This window comes from Triticum urartu, chromosome 5A (genome assembly GCF_056163025.1).
Source record: "Triticum urartu cultivar PI428250 chromosome 5A, HENAU_Tu73, whole genome shotgun sequence".
In the NCBI taxonomy this organism is placed as follows: domain Eukaryota; kingdom Viridiplantae; phylum Streptophyta; class Magnoliopsida; order Poales; family Poaceae; genus Triticum; species Triticum urartu.
In genome coordinates, this window is record NC_141877.1 from 445,487,322 (window position 1) to 445,512,527 (window position 25,206).

Consider the following 25,206-nt stretch of genomic DNA (forward strand, 5'->3'; position numbering starts at 1 on the left):
CGTCGGCAGTTCAGGGGCTGGGTTTTTTTTGAAGGGGGGGGGGGTTGGGGGTTTGGGGGTGGGGTGGGGTTGTAGGGTTAATTTAGGGGTTTCATATATTGTGTTAGCTAGCTAATAGAGAGAAGTGTCCTCTCTTATCTCCGTGCTTGGTCGATGCTACGTACTATAGGTATAGAGAGGACTCGACACGCTAGCTAGTTAGCAAATGAAGGAAACCATTAAGTACAGAAGATCGTCATGAACATATACAGAGAGAAGTGATCGACCTCTCCTTCTCTGAGAGATTGGTCGAACAACAAGTTTTCATATATCTATCCGACGCTACTGGCTACATATATACAATATAAGATCTCTTACAATCCCCTAACATCTAATGTCAAATTCCACATGGTATTCTTCAGCTTTATTTATGATGTGGTCAAGAAAGAATCCCGCAAATTCCTCTTGAATTGCTCATATGCGATCTTGTGGTAGGAGTTCATTCCGCATCTGCCACATCTAATTTGAAGAAGGGGGTGTCGGTGTCAAAACCGGCGGATCTCGGGTAGGGGGTCCCGAACTGTGCGTCTAGGCGGATGGTAACAGGAGACAAGGGACACGATGTTTTTACCCAGGTTCGGGCCCTCTCGATGGAGGTAAAACCCTACTCCTGCTTGATTAATATTGATGATATGGGTAGTACAAGAGTAGATCTACCACGAGATCAAGGAGGCTAAACCCTAGAAACTAGCCTATGGTATGATTGTTCTTCGTCCTACGGACTAAAACCCTCCGGTTTATATAGACACCGGAGAGGGCTAGGGTTACACAGAGTCGGTTACAATGGTAGGAGATCTACATATCCGTATCGCCAAGCTTGCCTTCCACGCCAAGGAAAGTCCCTTCCGGACACGGGACGAAGTCTTCAATCTTGTATCTTCATAGTCCAGGAGTCCAGCCGAAGGTATAGTCCGGCTATCCGGACACCCCCCTAATCCAGGACTCCCTCAGTAGCCCCTGAACCAGGCTTCAATGACGATGAGTCCGGCGCGCAGGTCGTCTTCGGCATTGCAAGGCGGGTTACTCCTCCAAGTACTTCATAGAAGATTTTGAACACAAAGGTAGTGTCCGGCTCTGCAAAATAAGTTTCCACATATTGCCATAGAGAGAATAATATTTACGCAAATCTAATCTGCTGACGTATTCCATAGCGTGACATCAGACCACGGCCAAGTCTTTATTCGAATCGTTTTACTGTCCCACCTCAGCGCGTTTAGCGAGGCGGTTTCCTTGGCACACCTTGTCAAAGCAGAGATCATGTCCCCTTATTCCGGGATTCTCATCAATACGGGCGTGGGTAACCCAACCGCGCCATTGATGACGGCGCTTGGGAGATAAGCGAGTTTTACCAGGCTGGTGGGGACGCATAGTCGCATCCACCCATATAAGGGGATAAGGATCCACCTTTTCATCCACGCCTTCTTCCTCCTTTGCCTATCCATTTCCGCGCACTCGAGCTCCAGCGCACAAGTCCGCACACCCCACCTCAACCTTCTCCAGCCATGTCCGGAGCGGGAGGCAAGTGGATGGTCTCCTCCGTCACGGAGGGACACATAAACAAACTGAGGAAGGCCGGATACTTGTCTAATGACATTGCGCACCGGCTTCCCGAAGAGGGGCAGCTCATCCCCACCCCTAGGCCCCATGAGAGGGTGGTGTTCCTCCCCCATTTCCTCCGTGGACTGGGCTTCCCTCTCCACCCATTTGTCCGGGGGCTCATGTTCTACTATGGCCTAGATTTCCACAATTTGGCCCCGAACTTTGTCCTCAACATCTCGGCGTTTATCGTCGTGTGCGAGGCTTTCTTCTGCATCCGCCCCCATTTCGGCCTATGTCTCAAGACTTTCAATATCAGGCCGAAGGTGGTGCGCGGTACCCAGGTGGAGTGCGGAGGCTCCATGGTGGGCAAGATGCCCAACGTCCTATGGCTCGAGGGCTCCTTCGTGGAGACCCTAAAGGGGTGGCAATCAGGGTGGTTTTACATCACCAAGCCGCGCGACCCTGAATGGGTCGCAGCCCCCGAGTTCCGATCCGGACCCCCTACGCGGCTCACCTCTTGGAAGGAGACGGGCCTGTCGTGGGGTAAAAAAGGAGAGCTGGCCGGACTCCAAACATGCGTCCAAACCCTGGTGGACAAGAAGCTCAAACTTGTCAACGTAGTCCAGGTTATGCTCATCCGCCGGATCCTCCCGTGTCAACAACGGGCTTTCAACCTGTGGGAGTTCGACCCGGCGCGGCACCAAACTCTGAGCAGGCTCTTCGACACGACGTACGAAGATGCCTGGAAGGTGCTTTTCAAGGGCGCCGAGGCTCCCGCATCCGCTACCGAGGATCGCGGATTCAGTGCGCAGCGTCACGCTCTCGCGGTAAGCTGTTTTTTCCTTTTACAGGGTATCAATTTTTCATAGTTTGACTCCATGCGGGATCTAAGCTCCCTTACCTTTGACAGGATTGGCAGGTGACGTCCGGACAGATCAACTGTCCGGCTCCATTGCCCGAAGGCCCAGCGGACGCTCGCTTGGCGAAGCTGCTGGTTTCGGCACCCTATGTGGTGCTAGAGAAGAAGGCCACGGGGACTCGAAAGAGTGCCCGGCGCCTGGAGGTGTCGGATTCATCATCCGATGACTCCAAGATGCACTCCTCCCGTGAAGACGAGGAGGAGGAAGAAGAGACCTCTCCCCCTCCAGTGGGGGGAGGGAAGAAAAGGAAGGCCGCCCCAACTGGGGAGGCCGAAGGGTCCAAGAAGGGGAACACCCTTCCTCCGGACTACTCCACCAACACCGACGACGGCGAAGAGGAGTGGCCGCACAGGGCCAAGCCCCTGGCGAGATCGTAAGTATTCGGACACCAGAGCAATTCATAGTGTTCCTTTCTTGCACAGCTCCTCCTTACGCCGAATATGACTATGCAGTCCGCCCAAGGCCGGGCTCAACGAATCGTCGAGCGGCTCCCTGGATTCGTCGGACGTGAATTCACTTCCGCCCGCTACCTCCCCCCACCCTACGGACGACGCCGAGGTGCTGTCCCAACAGGTTCCAAGCCAGGAGGAGGTGGTCCTGGAGGCGCCGCAAGGCGACCTCCCGGACTCCAGGCGCAAAGGGGATAAAACCCCCAAGGGCTCCAAGTCCGGCCTTGAGCCGGACACCGCGCCGGAACCTTCAACGGTTCCGGACTCCGGTAGGCAGCCTCCTTCCAAGAGGAGCAAGCCTACCGAGCCGGTGACCTCCGTCCAACCGGAGGCACCGGACAATTTGCTGGAGGTGCTTAACGGTGCCTCCATTGACGAGGAGCACCGCACTACTATGAGTGCGGTGATCCAGAAGGTTCAGTCTGCCAAGAGCGGACTGACTGAAGCCTGTGCCAGCCTTCTAACAGGCTTTGAGGTAAGTAAAGAATATGTAAAAATATTACCGCATAGACAGTAGCCCCTGATGCTCTGTTCGGCGTTCGGAAAGAAAATCCGAATAGAGGATCTAATAACATTCGCAGGAGTCTAACATAATCAAGTCAATATGCGTATGCAGGCTTCGCTGCTGGCCTCCGCCGCACTGACTGCGGAGGTGGATACGCTGAAGCAAAACCTCACGCGGTCCGAGAACGAGCTCGGCCATGCCAAGAGGCAACTCGAGGAGAAGGAAGGTAAGTAATACCTTGCACAAGTATATAGAGAAGATGTGGTTGCAAAAAATGACAGGATCAACGTGCTATTATAGGGGCCACGACCGAGGTGGCAACCCTTAAGAAAGCACTGTCCGAGGCTGAAAACAGAGCGGCCGCGGAGCGCACAGAGAGAGGGAAGCAGGAGGCGCGGGTGGAGGAGGTGCAGAAAGAGCTCCAGGCTCTCGTGAAAAAACATGAGAGTTTGGAGCTTGACTCAAAGACGCAAGCTTCCGAGCTTGCGGCAGCCCTCGAAAGCGCGAAGTCTGCCAAGGCCGAAGCCTAGAAAGCCCTCCAAGAAATTGAAGCGATGAAGAAGATAGCGGCGGGTAAGGCAATCATTATGGAAAGCAAGCACGTGAAAGTGAATTACTTGTTACTTACCCGAGTCCGGAGCTCCCCAGGAGCATTCGCAAATTTGTCCCGCAGTGCGTCTGATGCCGCCTCCTACTACCGAGCCGAGGAGAGGAGCTCGACGGAGAAGGTGTTCTGGTCTCAGTATGCTGAGGCCGGACACCTGGTGCCTTTGAGCGACCAGCTGAAGCAAATGGTCGAGCTCCAGAAGGTGGCCGAACAGGCCATAAAGGGCCTCATAGTTCGGCTTTGGCCTGGAGAGGCTCTGCCTGGTAGCTACTTCGGGCTGGTGAGACGGCTGGTGGATGCCTATCCATGGCTTGAAGTAATCAAGCGCTCCGTCTGCATCGAAGGTGCCCGTAGGGCGCTTGCCCGTGCTAAAGTGCACTGGGGCAAGATGGATGCGGAGAAGCTGGTGAAGGACGGGCCGCCTTCGGGCAAGGAGCATCGCGTCGCGGAAGCGTATTATGAGGGCGTCTTGAACGGTGCCCGCCTTATAGCGGATGAATGCTCCAAAGATGTAATTTTTGAGTAAACTCGCATTTGTGATCCTGTACGCTGAAAACTTATTCATATGCGCTAAGCAACGCTTTTGAATTTAAAATATTACCTTCTGTGCGGCCGTTTATCAAATTTGAGAGATGGCGAGTCGTCGGCTTCTGCCCCCATGCCACGAGTGCTGGGGTGTTCAGGATAAACATGAGCGCTCTTTTTCCCATTCTTGGGTCCTTCGAGGGAGGCGCTCAACACAACGAACAAGGCAATCGGACTATAATGCTTGAACACTCTCACTTAGCCATAGAATTCTATAACTTTAAATTTTGGCGAAGCCCCTAGTGTTCGGAAGACCGAGTTCGGGGCGCTATCCACGCCTAGGCCGGACAAAGCCGACTCCTCGCTCTAAGCGGCATAAGTCTTTAGGGACTCAAAAACCTCTCGAACAGCGACCAACTCTCGCCTCATCATGACGGTCAGTTTTAGCTTTCTCTACTGAGGTGCTTAGCCCAGCTCAACTGGGCCACAATCGCAGTAGTTCTCCTAGTGCTACCTTAGCCGATATAACGGAACGTAAGGTACCAAAACATAGGAGCCGGGCAAACCCAACTATTGACCCAAGACATGATTCGGAGCCGATGCATATAATGCTATAAGTTCGGGGTGCCGCACTTGTGAAAGTGTTCGGACTTCTCACACCGTATTGTGGGGTACTTAAGCCCCTGGCGTATTGTCCGTACCAAAGTGTACGGGTGCAACATGTCATTAATGAACATATATTCGTAAAAAAGAGTAATGCAATAATAGACGGAAGCTATGCATTGTTTATTTAAAAAAGCTGCGATCAAAGCAGAACGATACAAATAGTGCAATAAGCAAAAGATGGGACTATTTAACATGTCCTTTCCAGGGGCGAGCTGCGAAATGGTATGTGAAACAAGTATTCTGCTCGTTATAGAGACCGCCTTAGAGTTCCATAGTGCGGCGTAGCTTTCTGCTTCCCTGGTTGTATCGTTTGTGCGGCAATTTTTACTGCCGGACAAGCCTTCCGAAGAATGGAGTCATGAAAATAAGAGAAAATTAAGAAATCGGCAGCCCCTAGTGCGGTTTAAGCCGCGTTTCGGGCGTGCCGTGATGGTGCCCCTCCCCCTGTGTCCATGGTATTTCCAGAGCGTAGTTATGTACGCGCAACACTGGTTTCGCAAGTTCGCGAGGGCTGGGGTTGGGGCCGCATTGCTACGCTTGCTCGGAACGTGCCAGGCGGTCTTGTTGTAGGTTACTCCGGGCGCGCTTGACGGTGTCCAGACGTTTAATGGCCGGACTGGAGAATTGCCTTGAGAGGCTGCTTTGTACTTCCGATGCGATAGCCGCCGTATGCTCCTCCGTTCGGAGAGAGCGTTCGGTGTTTCCATTGACCGTGATGACTCCTCGAGGGCCTGGCATCTTGAGCTTGAGGTATGTGTAGTGCGGCACCGCATTGAACTTGGCAAATGCGGTTCGCCCGAGCAGTGCGTGATAGCCACTGCGGAACGGGACTATGTCGAAGATTAACTCCTTGCTTCGGAAATTATCCGGAGATCCAAAGACCACTTCAAGTGTAACTAAGCCTGTACAGTTGGCCTCTACACCTGGTATGACGCCTTTAAAGGTCGTTTTAGTGGGTTTAATCCTCGAGGGATCGATACCCATTTTCCGCACTGTATCCTGGTAAAGCAGGTTCAGGCTGCTGCCGCCGTCCATAAGGACTCTAATGAGGTGAAATCCGTCAATAATTGGGTCTAGAACCAATGCGGCGAATCCGCCATGACGAATGCTAGTGGGGTGGTCCCTTCGATCAAAAGTGATCGGGCAGGAAGACCATGGGTTGAACTTTGGGGCGACTGGCTCCATCATGTATACGTCCCTTAGCGCACGCTTCCGCTCCCTCTTGGGGACGTGGGTTGCGTATATCATGTTCACCGTCCGCACTTGTGGGGGAAAACCTTTCTGTCCACTGTTGTTCGGCGGCCGGGGCTCCTCCTCGTCATCGCTATGCAACCCCTTGTCTCTGCTTTCGGCATTTAACTTGCCTGTCTGCTTGAACACCCAACAATCCCTGTTGGTGTGATTGGCTGGTTTTTCGGGGGTGCCATGTATCTGGCATGAGCGGTCGAGTATTCGGTCCAAACTGGACGGGCCCGGAGTATTTCTTTTGAATGGCCTTTTCCGCTGACCGGGTTTAGAGCCTCTGAATCCGGCATTAACTGCCGTATCCTTGGTATTGTCACTGTTAATGCAGCGCTTTTGCTTGTTGCGACGCGACCTGCCACTGTTGTCCTTGGTATCCGAATTACCAGGGCTCTTGGTCATGTTATTGCTACGAGCTAGCCAGCTGTCTTCTCCCGCGCAAAAGTGGGTCATAAGTGTCGTGAGGGCTACCATAGATTTTGGCTTTTCCTGTCCTAGGTGTCGTGCAAGCCTCTCGTCGCGGATGTTATGCTTGAAGGCTGCTAGGGCCTTTGCGTCCGGACAGTCGATGATTTGATTTTTCTTGGTTAGGAACCGTGTCCAGAATTGTCTGGCCGATTCCTATGGCTGCTGAATTATGTGGCTAAGGTCATCGGCGTCTGGTGGTCGCACATAAGTGCCCTGGAAATTGTCGAGGAATGCGGTTTCCAGGTCCTCCCAACAACCGATTGATTCTGCTGGCAAGCTGTTAAGCCAATGCCGAGCTGGTCCTTTAAGCTTGAGTGGGAGGTATTTGATGGCGTGTAGGTCATCACCGCGGGCCATGTGGATATGAAGGAGATAGTCCTCGATCCATACCGCAGGATCTGTTGTGCCATCGTATGATTCGATGTTCACGGGTTTGAAACCCTCGGGGATTTGATGATCCATTACTTCATCTATGAAGCATTGTGGGTGTGCGGCGCCTCTATATTGGGCTATATCACGACGCAGCTCAAACGAGCTTTGTCTACTGTGTTCGGCCCGGCCGGATTGACTGTATCCAGAGTGACGATTACCGTCTCGTGCCTTGTCCTCCAATATATCTCGCAGGTTTGGCGCATTTTCCCGTGCCTTGGTATTTTTTGAGCAGCGCCGGGGTGCGGCTTGAGTGGAGGGCCGAGAGGCCTCTCTGTCGCGGCCACAGGATGGCCGGTCGGCCGCATCATGCGTTGGTGATGTAGGTTTAGGTGCTTCCTCCTCTAATCGGGGTAGCAACCTGCGCTTTGGGTAGCTCTTGGAGGGGCGTTCTAGTTCATACTCTTCGGCCGCAAGGACTTCAGTCCATCTGTCGGCTAGCAAATCTTGATTAGCTCTAAGCTGTTGCTGTTTTTTCTTGAGGCTGCTCACCGTGGCCATAAGCCTGCGTTTGAAACGCTCTTGTTCGACGGGATCCTCCGACACGACAAATTCGTCATCGTCGAGGCTTGCCTCGTCTTCGGAGGGAGGCATATAATTATCGTCCTCGACCTCTCTGTCTGCCGCTCTCTCATGAGGGCTGGCTTCTCCATCCTCCTGTGCTGAATCTTGTTGGATGTGGTTGTCTTCGGCACTATCTGGGGTGTTATTATCTCCCGTGCCGGAATCACCGTTTTTGCTTTGGCGGGATTTAGAGCGGCGCCACTGACGCCGGCGCTTAGGCTGCTTCTTGGAGGGGTCATCCTCTGCTGTTCCATCGCCATTGCCTTCTTTTGGGGTGTCCACCATGTATATATCATACGACGAGGTGGCTTTCCAGTGCCCTATAGGCGCTGGTTCTTGATCGTCTCCTGCATCGGCGTCCATACCGTCGATGTCTTTGGAGTCGAAGTCGAGCATGTCGGTTAAATCATCGACAGTGGCTACGAAGTGGGTGGTGGGTGGGCTTTGAATTTCTTCATCATCCACATCCCAACCTTGCTGACCATAGTCCGGCCAGGGCTCTCCTGATAAAGAGAGAGACTTTAGTGAATTCAGAATATCGCCGAAGGGCGAGTGCTGAAAGATGTCCGCGGTGGTGAACTCCATGATCGGCGCCCAATCGGGTTCGATCGGTAGGGGCGCGGAGGGCTCGGAGTCTGGAGAGGAGTCCGGCTCCTTGGAGTCACGGGCTTCGCAGAGAATAGGGCTGGTGTTCGGCTCGATCGCCGTAGAGATTGCAGCCCCCGAGGCGGTGTCCAACCACCCATCCTCGATTGGCGTAGTTGGCTCCAAATTAAGGGTCGGAGCTGATGCGGGTGCGGCCTCCAGGGCACGGTTCGGCGGCAGAGCTAGATCATGCCCATCGTGACAGTGCGGCGCGCTCGGCTGCGACTCGAATCCGTCGAAGATCAAGTCTCCGCGGAGGTCGGCCGTGTAGTTCAAACTTCCAAATCTGACCTGATGGCCAGGGGCGTAGCTTTCGATCTGCTCCAGATGGCCAAGCGAATTGGCCCGCAGTGCAAATTCGCCAAATACGAAGATCTGCCCGGGGAGAAAAGTCTCACCCTGGATCGCATCGTCGTTGATGATCGGAGGAGCCATTGGGCCTAAAAGTGATGACACAGAGGAACTCTCAATGAAAGCACCAATGTCGGTGTCAAAACCGGCGGATCTCGGGTAGGGGGTCCCGAACTGTGCGTCTAGGCGGATGGTAACAAGAGACAAGGGACACGATGTTTTTACCCAGGTTCGGGCCCTCTCGATGGAGGTAAAACCCTACTCTTGCTTTATTAATATTGATGATATGGGTAGTACAAGAGTAGATCTACCACGAGATCAAGGAGGCTAAACCCTAGAAGCTAGCCTATGGTATGATTGTTCTTCGTCCTACGGACTAAAACCCTCCGGTTCATATAGACACCGGAGAGGGCTAGGGTTACACAGAGTCGGTTACACGGATAGCCGGACTATACCTTCGGCCGGACTCCTGGACTATAAATACATATATATATATATATGAATGAAACTCAACACAAATGACGGTAATAAAATAAAATTGTGGCAATTATTGCTTATGCACTTCAAATTGTTTTTAGAGTAGCCCCACTTATTCTTGCCCGTCGCGTTGTAGATGAACTCGCAAACGTAGTATCCAAAGTAATCATTTCTGGGTTCCTGCCACAAGCACTTTATGAGAAATAGAGGTCAATCAAACTGATAATGAAGCATTATAAATGGTATTGATGAAAGTAGCTAGAATCAACAGGAGATGCGCGGAACTAGCTAGCTAGTAGTACTTACTTTCGGGTGTGTAAATCGCAGCTCCCTCGGCAGTCCCGGAGCTTGTGCGGTGAACTTTTTCCAAGCCCTGCTAGACAAAGAAAACAGTTACTTGATATCATGAAATGAACAAAGTTGTCGATATGGTGCGATAATGATCGATTGAACTTAATTCTCGAGCATTTTAGTCATGGCCGCATACTCCTCAGGATCTTTTCGTCTCAAGGCTAATATGGTTACTAGTCCCTGCTCAAGCTTAATCTCTAGGAGAATAAAGTGGAAGCTGCACACGCATGCATAACTCATCAATTACATTACTATAACCTCGAGTAATAAGGGAAACCGAATATGCAAAAGACACTAACACTCACTTGAAGTTGTAAGGAAAGAGTATTTTATCTTTGTTTTGGTTTTGAAGCAACGATCGTAGCAAGTTGGCCTCGGTTTGTGTGGCATCATATTTAACCATCCATTCATCTATGAGATTTGGGTTAATGAACCCAATATCATAGATTTCTGCTTTTCTGCATTCGACGATCTTCAATCTACATAATATAGTGAGGATAATTATATATACATGCAATGAAAGAGCTGAGCTATATATAGAGACTTGATTATAGAAGTAGTACTTATAGACAATAGCAAGTGACGATTATTTTATCGAGAGCCTTTTGATGGAAAAACTGGAAGAACTCCTCAAATGGAACAAACAATAGATCAATTCCAACGAGGTCGTGCTCCTCTTTAACTATCACCGTCAAAGTATCCTTCCCAGACTCGCTGCAGGTTTTCATGTACCACTCATGGAATCTTCGCATCATCGTTGTTAGAGGAGGATGACCAGGTTTGACGAGAGGCTTCCCGTACTGGTAGTTGAAATCGTCCACCTCCATTGTATCAAAACGTGCATCGTCGGGCAGGTAATCTCCAGGATTGGTATCGGGCACCATCCACGGATGATTAGCGACGATATCGCTAGACACCTTGAGCGGGGGGCACGATTGGTTCGCTTGTCCGCCGAGATGGGGATTTTTTTCCACATCTTCGTTCTGCTAACCTTCGATCACTGCAAGTACTTCCCGACCACACCGCTTCAATATATGACCTTTTAATAATGCGCTATAAGTTGGTTTGTGGCGGAGACGGTGGTGGTCGTTTCAGGGCATCAAAAGTGCGCTGAACTTTCACGGGATCTATCTTCTCCTCCGGAGGTGGATGCCTCATAGCTCATCGCGTTTCAAAGAAGTCCCTCACTTGGGCTTGACAGATCTCCGTGTTTTCCTTCTCGGTCATCTCATATGGTAACTTATCTAGAGGCTTGAGAGATGGACCGAATCTGTATTGCCTCCCACCTCTAGTTGTACTGCTAACACCGAAGCAGCCGGAGCGGCGGCGGCTGTCTTCCTTCGTTGCTTACGAGGCAAAGAAGGAGGTGGAGTGCTACGACGCGCCAGAGCAGCTGGAGCGGCGACGGATGTCTTCCACTGTTGTTGACGAGGCGGAGGAGGAGGCGGGCTGCTCGGACGCATTGGAGGAGGAGGAGAAGGAGGTGGAGTGCCGCCACGCGTCGGAGCAGCCGGAGAAGGAGGCGGAGTGGCCTGATCACTCACCGGAGGAGGAGGTGGAGGAGGAGGCGGAGTGCCATTACTCGCCGGAGGAGGAGGAGGAGGCGGAGGCGTCCACTTCGGAAGGTTGATGAGGTCCTTCCGCCATAGACATGGAGTCTTTAGAGTAAGACCCAGCTGAGTCTCCCCTTCACCGGTAGGGTGGTCAAGCTCGAGCTCCTCAAATCCCTCCGTTATTTCATCCACCATCACAATAGCATAGCCTTGTGGAATCGGAAGGTAGTGAAAAGTTGCGCCGGGTTCAGGAGGTGCAACAGAGCCGACAGCCGCTTTGACTTTGAGGTGCTGCCATTGCGTCATAAGGTCGCAATTTTGAGCCTCCGTGATAGCATCCATGGGGTAGCTAGGAGCCATGAAGTCAGGCTGCTGAAGGAGCTCGGTGGAAGCCACGCTGCTTCTTCGCTGAGATGGCGGGGTAGCGTTTGGGGTAGCTCCGGTAGGTCGCTGGCTGTGAACTGCTTATTCCTCTAGCGCTCGTACCCTTGCATTCAGCTTCTGCAGTTCGGTCTGCTCCACTTTCCTCCTCCTCTCCCGGGTTTTGTAACCGCCTGCGCCGGGACACCCAACCTTCCACGCAACGGAGCCTGCCGTGCCTCGTGTTCGTCCTGGGTGCTTAGGATTCCCGAGGGCCTATGTGAGCTCATCGTTCTCTTTGTCGGGGAACAAACGTCCCTTGCTGTGCTCCGGTGATATACGTCCGAAGCTTCTTGACGGGTATTTCTAGTTGCTCATCTGTCTAAACGCACTTCCTTGTTTCAGGGTCCAACGTTTCCCCAACCCCAAAGAACCAAGTCCTTGAATGGTTTGGCCAGTGGGATGTCTCTGGTTCGACCCCTTTAGCAAGCAGGTCATTCTCAGCCTTGTCCCACAACGGCCGGACTTTGAGGTAGCCACCTGACCCCGTGTGATGGTGATGCTCCTTCTTTGTAGCATTTATCTTGTTTGTCACAGACATCTTCTTACTCTTCTCTGATGTCTTGTAGGCCACAAATGTAGACCATTGATCTCTTATCTTCTCAAATTGGCCGGTGAATTCTAGAGTCTTCCCTTTGTCGACAAACGTTGATTTCAACTCATTCTTCCACCTCCTGAATAGATCTGCCATCTTCTTAAGAGCATGAGCCTTGACCAATGGCTCTATAACTGGCTTCTCCGGATCCTCCTTTGGCGGTAGGGTGAAATTTGCCTTTAGCGCGGTCCAAAGATCATCTTTCTACCTATCGTTGACATAAGACACTTGAGGGTCTTCCTTCTTAGGCTTATTCCATTGGTGGACGCTGATCGGGATCATGTCCCTAACAAGAACCCCGCACTGAGCAGAAAATGCTTCCTTGGTCTGGCTGGGTTCAATCGGTTGTCCATCGGCCGCGATTGCTGCGATCGTGAACCTTTAATCCTGGCGCAACCTTTTCTTCGGGCCTCGTCTCATTAGCAAAGTTTGGCTCGATCCAGAGAGCTAGAAAATAAGAAATAAGAGTTAATATGTGTACATACCAAAACAATTAATGCATCAATTAGCTAGTCAGCACAGACTTAATTAATATATATACCTGGTCGGACTCCGTTTGGTCACCGGAGCCGTCATCACGGTCTCCTTCTTCCACCGGCATTCGGTCACCGGAGCCATCATGATCATGTCCTTCCTCCTCCATTGTTCGATCACCAGAGCCTGCTTCACCCTCTCCTTCCAGACCATCAGTGTCGTTGAGATATGACAAGACATTACCTTCGTCGCGGATTACGTCCCCCAACAGCTGTTCTGCTTCCAAGTCTTGGTGCTCCATAGTTTCTGCAAATATTACAACATGGCAATTAATATACAAACATGACAGATGGATATATTAGTGGCAAACATAGACCTAGCTAGCTAATCACAACAAAGAAATCATATTAGTGGCCTCGACGCTTCTATGGTTTGGGGTGGCCTCAACAACGCTTCTAGGGTTTGGGGTGGCCTCAACGACAACGCTCTTTTAACTTGGTAAATTTGGGTGGCCTCGGCAATGCTTCTAGGGTTTGGGGTGGCCTCGGCAACGCTTCTAGGGTTTGGGGTGGCCTCGATAACGCTTCTAGGGTTTGGGGTGGCCTCGACGACAACGCTCTTTTAACTTGGTAAATTTGGGTGGCCTCAGCAATGCTTCTAGGGTTTGGGGTGGCCTCAGCAACGCTTCTATGGTTTGGGATGGCCTCGACGACAACGCTCTTTTAACTTGGTAAATTTGGGTGGCCTCGGCAATGGTTCTAGGGTTTGGGGTGGCCTCGGCAACGTTTCTAGGTTTGGGGTGGCCTCGACAACGCTTCTAGGATTTGGGGTGGCCTCGACGACAACGCTATTTTAACTTGGTCTCATCTACCCTTCTATATGTCACGATTGTCGAGTGTCAAAGGATTCAACTGTTGGGGAACGTAGCAGAAATTCAAAATTTTCTACGCATCACCAAGATCAATCTATGGAGTAATCTAGCAACGAGGGAAGGAGAGTGCATCTACATACCCTTGTAGATCGCTAAGAGGAAGCGTTCAAGAGAACGGGGTTGAAGGAGTCGTACTCGTTGTGATCCAAATCACCGGAGATCCTAGTGCCGAACGGACGGCACCTCCGCGTTCAACACACGTACAGCCCGGTGACGTCTCCCATGCCTTGATCCAGCAAGGAGAGAGGGAGAGGTTGAGGAAGACTCCATCCAGCAGCAGCACAACAGCGTGGTGGTGGTGGAGGAGCGTGGTGATCCAGCAGGGCTTCGCCAAGCACCGCGAGATATGAGGAGAAAGAGAGGTAGGGCTGCGCCAGGGAGAGGTCAGAAACTCGTGTGTCTTGGGCAGCCCAAATCTCATGTATATATAGGGGGAGGGGAGGGGCTGCGCCCCCACCTAGGGTTCCCTCCCTAGGGGTGGAGGCAGCCCCCAGATCCCATCTGGGTGGCGGCCACAAGGGGGAGAGGGGAAGGCGCACCTGGGGTGGGCCTTAGGGCCCATCTGCCCTAGGGTTTGCCCCCCTTCCCTCTTGGAGGCGCCTTGGGCCTTGGTGGGGGGGCGCACCAGCCCACCTGGGGCTGGTCCCCTCCCACACTTGGCCCATGCAGCCCTCCGGGGCTTGTGGCCCCACTTGGTGGACCCCCGGGACCCTCCCGGTGGTCCCGGTACGTTACCGATAAAACCCGAAACTTTTCCGGTGACCAAAACAGGACTTCCCATATATAAATCTTTACCTCTGGACCATTCCGGAACTCCTTGTGACGTCCGGGATCTCATCCGGGACTCCGAACAACATTCGGTAACCACGTATATCTATTCCCTATAACCCTAGCGTCATCGAACCTTAAGTGTGTAGACCCCACGGGTTCAGGAAACATGCAGACATGACCGAGACACCTCTCCGGTCAATAACCAACAGCGGGATCTGGATACCCATGTTGGCTCCCACATGTTCCACGATGATATCATCGGATGAACCACGATGCCAAGGACTTAATCAATCCCGTATACAATTCCCTTTGTCTAGCGGTACGATACTTGCCCGAGATTCGATCGTCGGTATCCCGATACCTTGTTCAATCTCGTTACCGGCAAGTCTCTTTACTCGTTCCGTAACACATCATCCCGTGATCAACTCCTTGATCACATTGTGCACATTATGATGATGTCCTACCGAGTGGGCCCAGAGATACCTCTCCGTCACACGGAGTGACAAATCCCAGTCTCGATTCGTGCCAACCCAACAGACACTTTCGGAGATACCCGTAGTGCACCTTTATAGCCACCCAGTTACGTTGTGACGTTTGGCACACCCAAAGTATTCCTATGGTATCCGAGAGTTGCACAATCTCATGGTCTAAGGAAATGATACTTGACATTAGAAAAGCTTTAGCATGCGAACTACACGATCTTGTGCTATGCTTAGGATTGGGTCTTGTCCATCACATCATTCTCCCAATGATGTGATCCCGTTATCAACGACATCCAATGTCCATGGTCAGGAAACCGTAACCATCTATTGATCAACGAGCTAGTCAACTAGAGGCTTACTAGGGACATGGTGTTGTCTATGTATCCACACATGTATCTGAGTTTCCTATCAATACAATTCTAGCATGGATAATAAACGATTATCATGAACAAGGAAATATAATAATAACCAATTTATTATTGCCTCTAGGGCATATTTCCAACAGTCTCCCACTTGCACTAGAGTCAATAATCCAGTTCACATCGATATGTGATTAACGCTCAAGGTCACATCCCCATGTGACTAACACCCAAAGAGTTCTGGGTTTGATCATGTTATGCTTGTGAGAGAGGTTTCAGTCAACGGGTCTGCAACATTCAGATCCGTATGTACTTCGCAAATTTCTATGTCATCTTGTAGATGCAACTACTACGCTACATTTGGAGCCATTTCAAATAACTGTTCTACTTGGAGCTATTCCATTATACGTATCCGGTATCTCTACTCAGAGCTATCCGGATAGGTGTTAAGCTTGCACCAACGTAACTCTTTACGTCGAACTCTTTATCACCTCCATAACCGAGAAACATATCCTTATTCCTCTAAGGATAATTTAGACCGCTATCTGGTGATCTACTCCTAGACTACCTTTGTACCCTCTTGCCAGATTTGTGGCAAGGCACACATCAGGTGCGGTACTCAGCATGGCATACCGTATAGAGCCTATGACAAAAGCATAGGGGACGACCTTCGTCCTTCCTCTTTCTTCTGCCGCGGTTGAGCTTTAAGTCTTAACTTCATACCTTACAAATCAGGCAAGAACTCCTTCTTTGACTGATCCATTTTGAACACCTTCAAGATCATGTCAAGGTATGTGCTCATTTGAAAGTACCATTAAGCGTTTTGATCTATCCTTATAGATCTTGATGCTCAATGTTCAAGTAGCTTAATCCAGGCTTTCCATTGAAAAACACTTTCAAATAACCCTATATGCTTTCCAGAAATCCTACGTCATTTCTGATCAACAATATGTCAACAACATATATTCATCAGAAATTCTATAGTGCTCCCACTCACTTCTTTGGAAATACAAGTTTCTCATAAACTTTGTATACACCCAAAATCTTTGATCATCTCATCAAAGCATACATTCCAACTCCGAGATGCTTACTCCAGTCCTTAGAAGGATTTCTGGAGCTTTGCATACTTATTAGCATCTTTCAGGATTGACAAAACCTTCCAGTTGTATCACATACAACCTTTCCTCAAGAAAATCGTCGAGGAAACAATGTTTGACATCCTATCTGCAAGATTTCATAAATAATGCTTAATATAATTCCAACAGACTCTTAGCATCGCTACGAGGGAGAAAGTCTCATCGTAGTCAACTCCTTGAACTTGTCGGAAAACATCTTAACGACAAGTCGAGCTTTCTTAATGGTGACTTTACCATCATTGTCCGTCTTCCTTTTAAAAATCCATCTGTACTCAACAGCCTTACGACCATCGAGCCGTTCTGCCAAAGTCTACACTTTGTTTTCATACATGGATCCTCTCTCGGATTTTATGGCCTCGAGCCATTTATCGGAATCCGGGCCCACCATCGCTTCTCCATAGCTCGTAGGTTCATTGTTGTCTAGCAACATGAATTCCAAGACAGGATTACGTACCACTCTGAAGTAGTACGCATCCTTGTCATCCTATGAGGTTTGGGAGTGACTTGATCCGAAGTCTCATGGTCAATATCATAAGCTTCCACTTCAATTGGTGTAGGTGCCACAGGAACAACTCTTTGTGCCCTGCTATACACTAGTTGAAGAGACGGTTCAATAACCTCATCAAGTCTTCACCATCCTCCCACTCAATTCTTTCGAGAGAAACTTTTCCTTGAGAAAGGACCCAATTCGAGAAACAATCCCTTATTGCTTTCGGATCTGAGACAGGAGGTATACCCAACTGTTTTGGGTGTCCTACGAAGATGCATTTATCCGCTTTGGGTTCAAGCTTATCAGCCTGAAACTTTTTCACATAAGTATTGCAGCCCCAAACTTTTAAGAAATGACAGCTTAGGTTTCTCTAAACCATAGTTCATACGGTGTCATCTCATCGGAATTACGTGATGCCCTATTTAAAGTGAATGTGGTTGTCTCTAATGCCTAACCCATAAACTATCATGGTAATTTGATAAGAGACATCATGGCATGCATCATATCCAATAGGGTGCAGTTATGATGTTCGGACATACCATCACACTATGGTGTTCCAGGCTGTATTAGTTGTGAAAAAATTTCCACAATGTCTTAATTCTGTGCCAAACTCATAATTCAGATATTCATCTCTATGATCATATCATAGATATTTTATCCTCTTGTCACGACGATCTTTCAACTTCACCCTGAAATTACTTGAACCTTTCAATAATTCAGACTCGTGATTCATCAAGTAAATATACTCAACATCTACTCAAATCATTTGTGAAGTAAGAACATAACGATATCCACTAACCGCCTCAGCACTCATTGGACTGCACACATCAAAATGTATTACTTCCAACAAGTTGCTTTCTAGTTCCATTTTACTGAAAACGAGGCTTTTAGTCATCTTGCCCATGTGGTATGATTTGCATGTCTCAAGTGATTCAAAATCAAGTGAGTCCAAACGGTCCATTTGCATGGAGTTTCTTCATGCATATACACCAATAGACATGGTTCGCATGTCTCAAACTTTTCAAAAACGAGTGAGCCCAAAGATCCATCAACATGGAGCTTCTTCATGCGTTTTATACCGATATGACTTACGTGGCAGTGCCACAAGTAGGTGGTACTATCATTACTATATTATATCTTTTGGCATGAACATGTGTATCACTATGATCGAGATTCAATAAACCATTCATTTTTGGGTGCAAGACCATTGAAGGTATTATTCAAATAAACAGAGTAACCATTATTCTCCTTAAATGAATAACCGTATTGCGATAGACATAATCCAATCATGTCTATGCTCAATGAAAACACCAATCTCGATGGTAGAGGGAGCGTGCGATGCTTGATCACATCAAGCTTGGGAAAAACTTCCAACACATATCGCCAGCTCACCTTTAGCTAGTCTCCGTTCACTCCGTAGCCTTTTATTTCGAGTTTACTAACACTTAGCAACCGAACCGGTATCTAATACCATGGTGCTACTAGGAGTACTAGTAAAGTACACATCAACACAATGTATATCCAATATACTTCTATCGACCTTGCCAGCCTTCTTATCTACCAAGTATCTAGGGTAATTCTGCTCCAGTGGCTGTTCCCCTTATTACAGAAGCACTTAGTCTCGGGTTTGGGTTCAACCTTGGGTTTCTTCACTAGAGCAGCAGCTGATTTGCCGTTTCATGAAGTATCCCTTCTTGCCCTTGCCCTTCTTGAAACTAGTGGTTTCACCAACCATCAACAATTGATGCTCCTTCTTGATTTCTACTTTTGTGGTGTCAAACATCGCGAATATCTCAAGGATCATCATATATGTCCCCGATATATTATAGTTCATCACGAAGCTCTAGCAGCTTGGTGGCAATGACTTCGGAGAAACATCACTATCTCATCTGGAAGATCAACTCCCACTTGATTCAAATGATTGTTGTACTCAGACAATCTGAGCACAAGCTCAACAATTGAGCTTTTCTCCCTTAGTTTGCAGGCTAAGAAAATCGTCGGAGGTCTTATACCTCTTGACGTGGGCACGAGCCTGAAATCCCAATTTCAGCCCTCGAAACATCTCATATGTTTCGCGACGTTTCAAAACGTCTTCGGTGCCTCAACTCTAAACCGTTTAACTGAACTATCATGTAGTTATCAAAATGTGTATGTCAGATGTTCGCAACATCCACAGACGACATTCGAGGTTCAGCACACTGAGCGGTGCATTAAGGACATAAGCCTTCTATGAAGCAATGAGGACAATCCTCAGTTTATGGACCTAGTCCGCATAATTGCTACTATCAACTTTCAACTAAATTTTCTCTAGGAACATATCTAAACAGTAGAACTAAAGCGCGAGCCACGACATAATTTGCGAAGACCTTTTGACTATGTTCAGGATAATTAAGTTCATCTTATGAACTCCCACTCAGATAGACATCCCTCTAGTCATCTAAGTGATTACATGATCCGAGTCAACTAGGCCGTGTCCGATCATCACGTGAGACGGACTAGTCAACATCGGTGAACATCTTCATGTTGATCGTATCTACCATACGACTCATGCTCGACCTTTCGGTCTCTTGTTTTCCGAGGCCATGTCTGTACATGCTAGGCTCGTCAAGTCAACCTAAGTTTTTTGCATGTGTTCCGAGGCCATGTCTGTACATGATAGGCTCGTCAACACCCGTTGTATTCGAACGTAAGAATCTATCACACCCGATCATCACGTGGTGCTTCGAAACAACGAACTTTCGCAATGGTGCACAGTTAGGGGGAACACTTTCTTGAAATTTTAATGAGGGATCATCTTATTTACTACCGTTGTTATAAGCAAATAAGATGCATAAACATGATAAACATCACATGCAATCAAATAGTGACATGATATGGCCATCATCACTTTGCTCCTCTTGATCTCCATCTTTGGGGCTCCATGATCATCATCGTCACCGGCATGACACCATGATCTCCATCATCATGATCTCTATCATCGTGTCTTCATGAAGTTGTCTCGCCAACTATTACTTCTACTACTACAGCTAATGGTTAGCAATAAAGTAAAGTAATTACATGACGTTTATGTTGACACGCAGGTCATAAATAAATTAAGACAACTCCTATGGCTCCTGCCGGTTGTCATACTCATCGACATGCAAGTCGTGATTCCTATTACAAGAACATGATCAATCTCATACATCACATACATCATTCATCACATCCTTTTGGCCATATCACATCACATGGCATACCCTGCAAAAACAAGTTAGACGTCCTCTAATTGTTGTTTGCTTGTTTTACGTGGCTGCTATGGGTTTCTAGCAAGAGCGTTTCTTACCTACGCAAAAGCACAACGTGATATGCCAATTGCTATTTACCCTTCATAAGGACCCTTTTCATTGAATCCGTTCCGACTAAAGTGGGAGAGACTGGCACCCGCTAGCCACCTTATGCAACTAGTGCATGTCAATCGGTGGAACCTGTCTCATGTAAGAGTACGTGTAAGGTCGGTCCGGGCCGCTTCATCCCACAATACCGTCGAAACAAGATTGGACTAGTAACGGTAAGCATACTGAACAAAATCAACGCCCACAACTACTTTGTGTTCTACTCGTGCATAGAATCTACGCAATAGACCTAGCTCATGATGCCACTGTTGGGGAACGTAGCAGAAATTCAAAATTTTCTACGCATCACCAAGATCAATCTATGGAGTAATCTAGCAACGAGGGAAGGAGAGTGCATCTACATACCCTTGTAGATCGCTAAGCGGAAGCGTTCAAGAGAACGGGGTTGAAGGAGTCGTACTCGTTGTGATCCAAATCACCGGAGATCCTAGTGCCGAACGGACGGCACCTCCGCGTTCAACACACGTACAGCCCGGTGACGTCTCCCATGACTTGATCCAGCAAGGAGAGAGGGAGAGGTTGAGGAAGACTCCATCCAGCAGCAGCACAATAGCGTGGTGGTGGTGGAGGAGCGTGGTGATCCAGCAGGGCTTCGCCAAGCACCGCGAGATATGAGGAGAAAGAGAGGTAGGGCTGCGCCAGGGAGAGGTCAGAAACTCGTGTGTCTTGGGCAGCCCAAATCTCATGTATATATAGGGGGAGGGGAGGGGCTGCGCCCCCACCTAGGGTTCCCTCCCTAGGGGTGGAGGCAGCCCCCAGATCCCATCTGGGTGGCGGCCACAAGGGGGAGAGGGGAAGGCGCACCTGGGGTGGGCCTTAGGGAGCATCTGCCCTAGGGTTTGCCCCCCTTCCCTCTTGGAGGCGCCTTGGGCCTTGGTGGGGGGGGGGGGGGGCGCACCAGCCCACCTGGGGCTGGTCCGCTCCCACACTTGGCCCATGCAGCCCTCCGGGGCTTGTGGCCCCACTTGGTGGACCCCCGGGACCCTCCCGGTGGTCCCGGTACGTTACCGATAAAACCCGAAACTTTTCCGGTGACCAAAACAGGACTTCCCATATATAAATCTTTGCCTTCGGACCATTCTGGAACTCCTTGTGACATCCGGGATCTCATCCGGGACTCCGAACAACATTCGGTAACCATGTATATCTATTCCCTATAACCCTAGCGTCATCGAACCTTAAGTGTGTAGACCCTACGGGTTCGGGAAACATGCAGACATGACCGAGACACCTCTCCGGTCAATAACCAACAGCGGGATCTGGATACCCATGTTGGCTCCCACATGTTCCATGATGATCTCATCGGATGAACCACGATGTCAAGGACTTAATCAATCCCGTATACAATTCCCTTTGTCTAGCGGTACGATACTTGCCCGAGATTCGATCGTCGGTATCCCGATACCTTGTTCAATCTCGTTACCGGCAAGTCTCTTTACTCGTTCCGTAACACATCATCCCGTGATCAACTCCTTGATCACATTGTGCACATTATGATGATGTCCTACCGAGTGGGCCCAGAGATACCTCTCCGTCACACGGAGTGACAAATCCCAGTCTCGATTCGTGCCAACCCAACAGACACTTTCGGAGATACCCGTAGTGCACCTTTATAGCCACCCAGTTACGTTGTGATGTTTGGCACACCCAAAGTATTCCTATGGTATCCGGGAGTTGCACAATCTCATGGTCTAAGGAAATGATACTTGACATTAGAAAAGCTTTAGCATGCGAACTACACGATCTTGTGCTATGCTTAGGATTGGGTCTTGTCCATCACATCATTCTCCCAATGATGTGATCCCGTTATCAACGACATCCAATGTCCATGGTCAGGAAACCGTAACCATCTATTGATCAACGAGCTAGTCAACTAGAGGCTTACTAGGGACATGGTGTTGTCTATGTATCCACACATGTATCTGAGTTTCCTATCAATACAATTCTAGCATGGATAATAAACGATTATCATGAACAAGGAAATATAATAATAACCAATTTATTATTGCCTCTAGGGCATATTTCCAACATCAAAAAAACCATGGCTTCATCATTAGGCGAAAGTAACAGGCACATGATGGTACAGAGCTCTCCAAAGTTATTTTGGAACGGAGTCCCAGATAGGATAATTCGCTTTTTGGTACAAAGTTCAGCAAGAGGCCTTTGCTGAAATTCATACCAAAAGGCGAATTATCCTATTCAGGACTCTGTTCCAAAATAATGTTGGAGAAAACTTTGTACCATCATGCCCTGGTTACTTCTGACTAATGATAAAGCCACAGATTTCTTCAATACTTTGACACAAGGCAACCTCTCGACCCCTCGGTGTTCCTCGACCCTCGACCCCTCGACGACCCTCGACCCTCGAACCCTCGGCGACCCTTGACCCCTCGGTGACCCTTGACCCTCTACACCTCCGCGAGCCTCGACCCTCTACCCTAGTTCACGACCCTCGACCGCTCGGCGATCCTCGACACCCTCGTTCCCGATAAAAATTAAGAAGAGGAAGAAGAAAAAAAAGAGGAGAAGAAGAAAAAAAGGAGAAGAAGAAAAAATAGATTTATTATTTAATCTATTTTTTCTTCTTCTCCTCTATTCCTTCTTCTTCTCCTCTTTTTTTCTTCTTCCTCTCCTCTTCTTCTCCTTCTTTTCCTCCTTCTTCCTCTTCTTATTTTCCTTTTCCCCTCTCCTTCTTTTTCTTCTTCTTCCTTCTTCCTCTTTTATTCTCCCCCAACACGAGAACATATTAACTTAGTAAATTTCCATGAACAAAAAAAATCATCATCGAACAAAATTAATATGAGTTTTAACATAGAACATTCATCAAGCAAGATCATCATGAAAAAAGATATCACACTAATTTCTATGAAAAAAATTCCACAAACATCTCATCTCGTCTCCACAAAACACATCTCATCTCAACTCATCCAAAAATAATTTTTTGCATATGAACATACATACATTTACTTTTTTTTCTTAAATGTTACACATGAACATTTTCTTAAATGAGCATATGAACATTTTCTTAAATGAGAAAATGAGCATATGGACATACATAACAAAACAAAATGCAAAAATGAGCATGATACATCATATACAGAGAACATACATACATACATCGTAACAAAAAAAATTATGAAAAATAGGCCGGTGGTCGGCGGCGGCAAGGTCGGGGACGGCGACGATGGTTGGCGGCGGCTGATACGTCTCCAACGTATCTATAATTTTTGATTGCTCCATGCTATATTATCTTCTGTTTTGGATGTTTATAGGCTTTATTATACACTTTTATATTATTTTTGGGACTAACCTATTAACCCAGAGCCCAGTGCCAGTTTCTGTTTTTTTTGCCTATTTTAGGGTTTCGAAGAAAAGGAAAATCAAACGGAGTCCAATTGACCTGAAACTTCACGGAACTCATTTTTGAAAGGAAAGCAGCCCGGGAGACTTGGAGTCTATGTGAAGGAAGCTTCGAGGAGGCCACGAGGTAGGGGGGCGCGCCCTCCACCCTCGTGGGCCCCTCGTGGCTCCCCTGACGTACTTCTTCCATCTATATATCTCCATATACCCTAAAAATATCTGGGAACACAATAGATCGGGAGTTCCGCCGCCAGAAGCCTCCGTAGCCACCGAAAGCCAATCTAGACCCGTTCCGACACCCTGCCGGAGGGGGAAATCCCTCTCCGGTGGCCATCTTCATCATCCCGGTGCTCTCCATGACGAGGAGGGAGTAGTTCTCCCTTGGGGCTGAGGGTATGTACCAGTAGCTATGTGTTTGATCTCTCTCTCTCTCTCTCTCTCCTGTTCTTGATTTTGCACGATCTTGATGTATCGCGAGCTTTGCTATTATAGTTGGATCTTATGTTCTCCTCCCCTCTTCTCTCTTATAATGAATTGAGTTTCCCCTTTGGAGTTATCTCATCGGATTGAGTCTTTAAAGATTTGAGAACACTTGATGTATGTCTTGCCGTGCGTATCTGTGGTGACAATGGGATACCACGTGATTCACTTGATGTATGTTTTGGTGATCAACTTGCGGGTTCCGCCCATGAACCTATGCATAGGGGTTGGCACACGTTTTCATCGCGATTCTCCGATAGAAACTTTGGGGCACTCTTTGAGGTCCTATGTGTTGGTTGAATAGATGAATCTGAGATTGTGTGATGCATATCATATAATCATACCCGCGGATACTTGAGGTGACATTGGAGTATCTAGGTGACATTAGGGTTTTGGTTGATGTGTGTCTTAAGGTGTTATTCTAGTATGAACTCTAGGGCTTTTTGTGACACTTATAGGAATAGCCCAACGGATTGATTGGAAAGAATAACTTTGAGGTGGTTTCGTATCCTACCATAATCTCTTCATTCGTTATCCGCTATTAGTGACTTTGGAGTGACTCTTTGTTGCATGTTGAGGGATAGTTATGTGATCCAATTATGTTATCATTGTTGAGGGAGCTTACGCTAGCGAAAGTATGAACCCTAGGCCTTGTTTCCTATCATTGCAATACTGTTTATGCTCACTTTTATCACTTGCTACCTTGCTGTTTTTATATTTTCAGATTACAAAAACCTTTATCTACTATCCATATACCACTTGTATCACCATCTCTTCGCCGAACTAGTGCACCTATACAATTTACCATTGTATTGGGTGTGTTGGGGACACAAGAGACTCTTTGTTATTTGGTTGCAGGGTTGCTTGAGAGAGACCATCTTCATCCTACGCCTCCCACGGATTGATAAACCTTAGGGCATCCACTTGAGGGAAATTTGCTACTGTCCTACAAACCTCTGCACTTGGAGGCCCAACAACGTCTACAA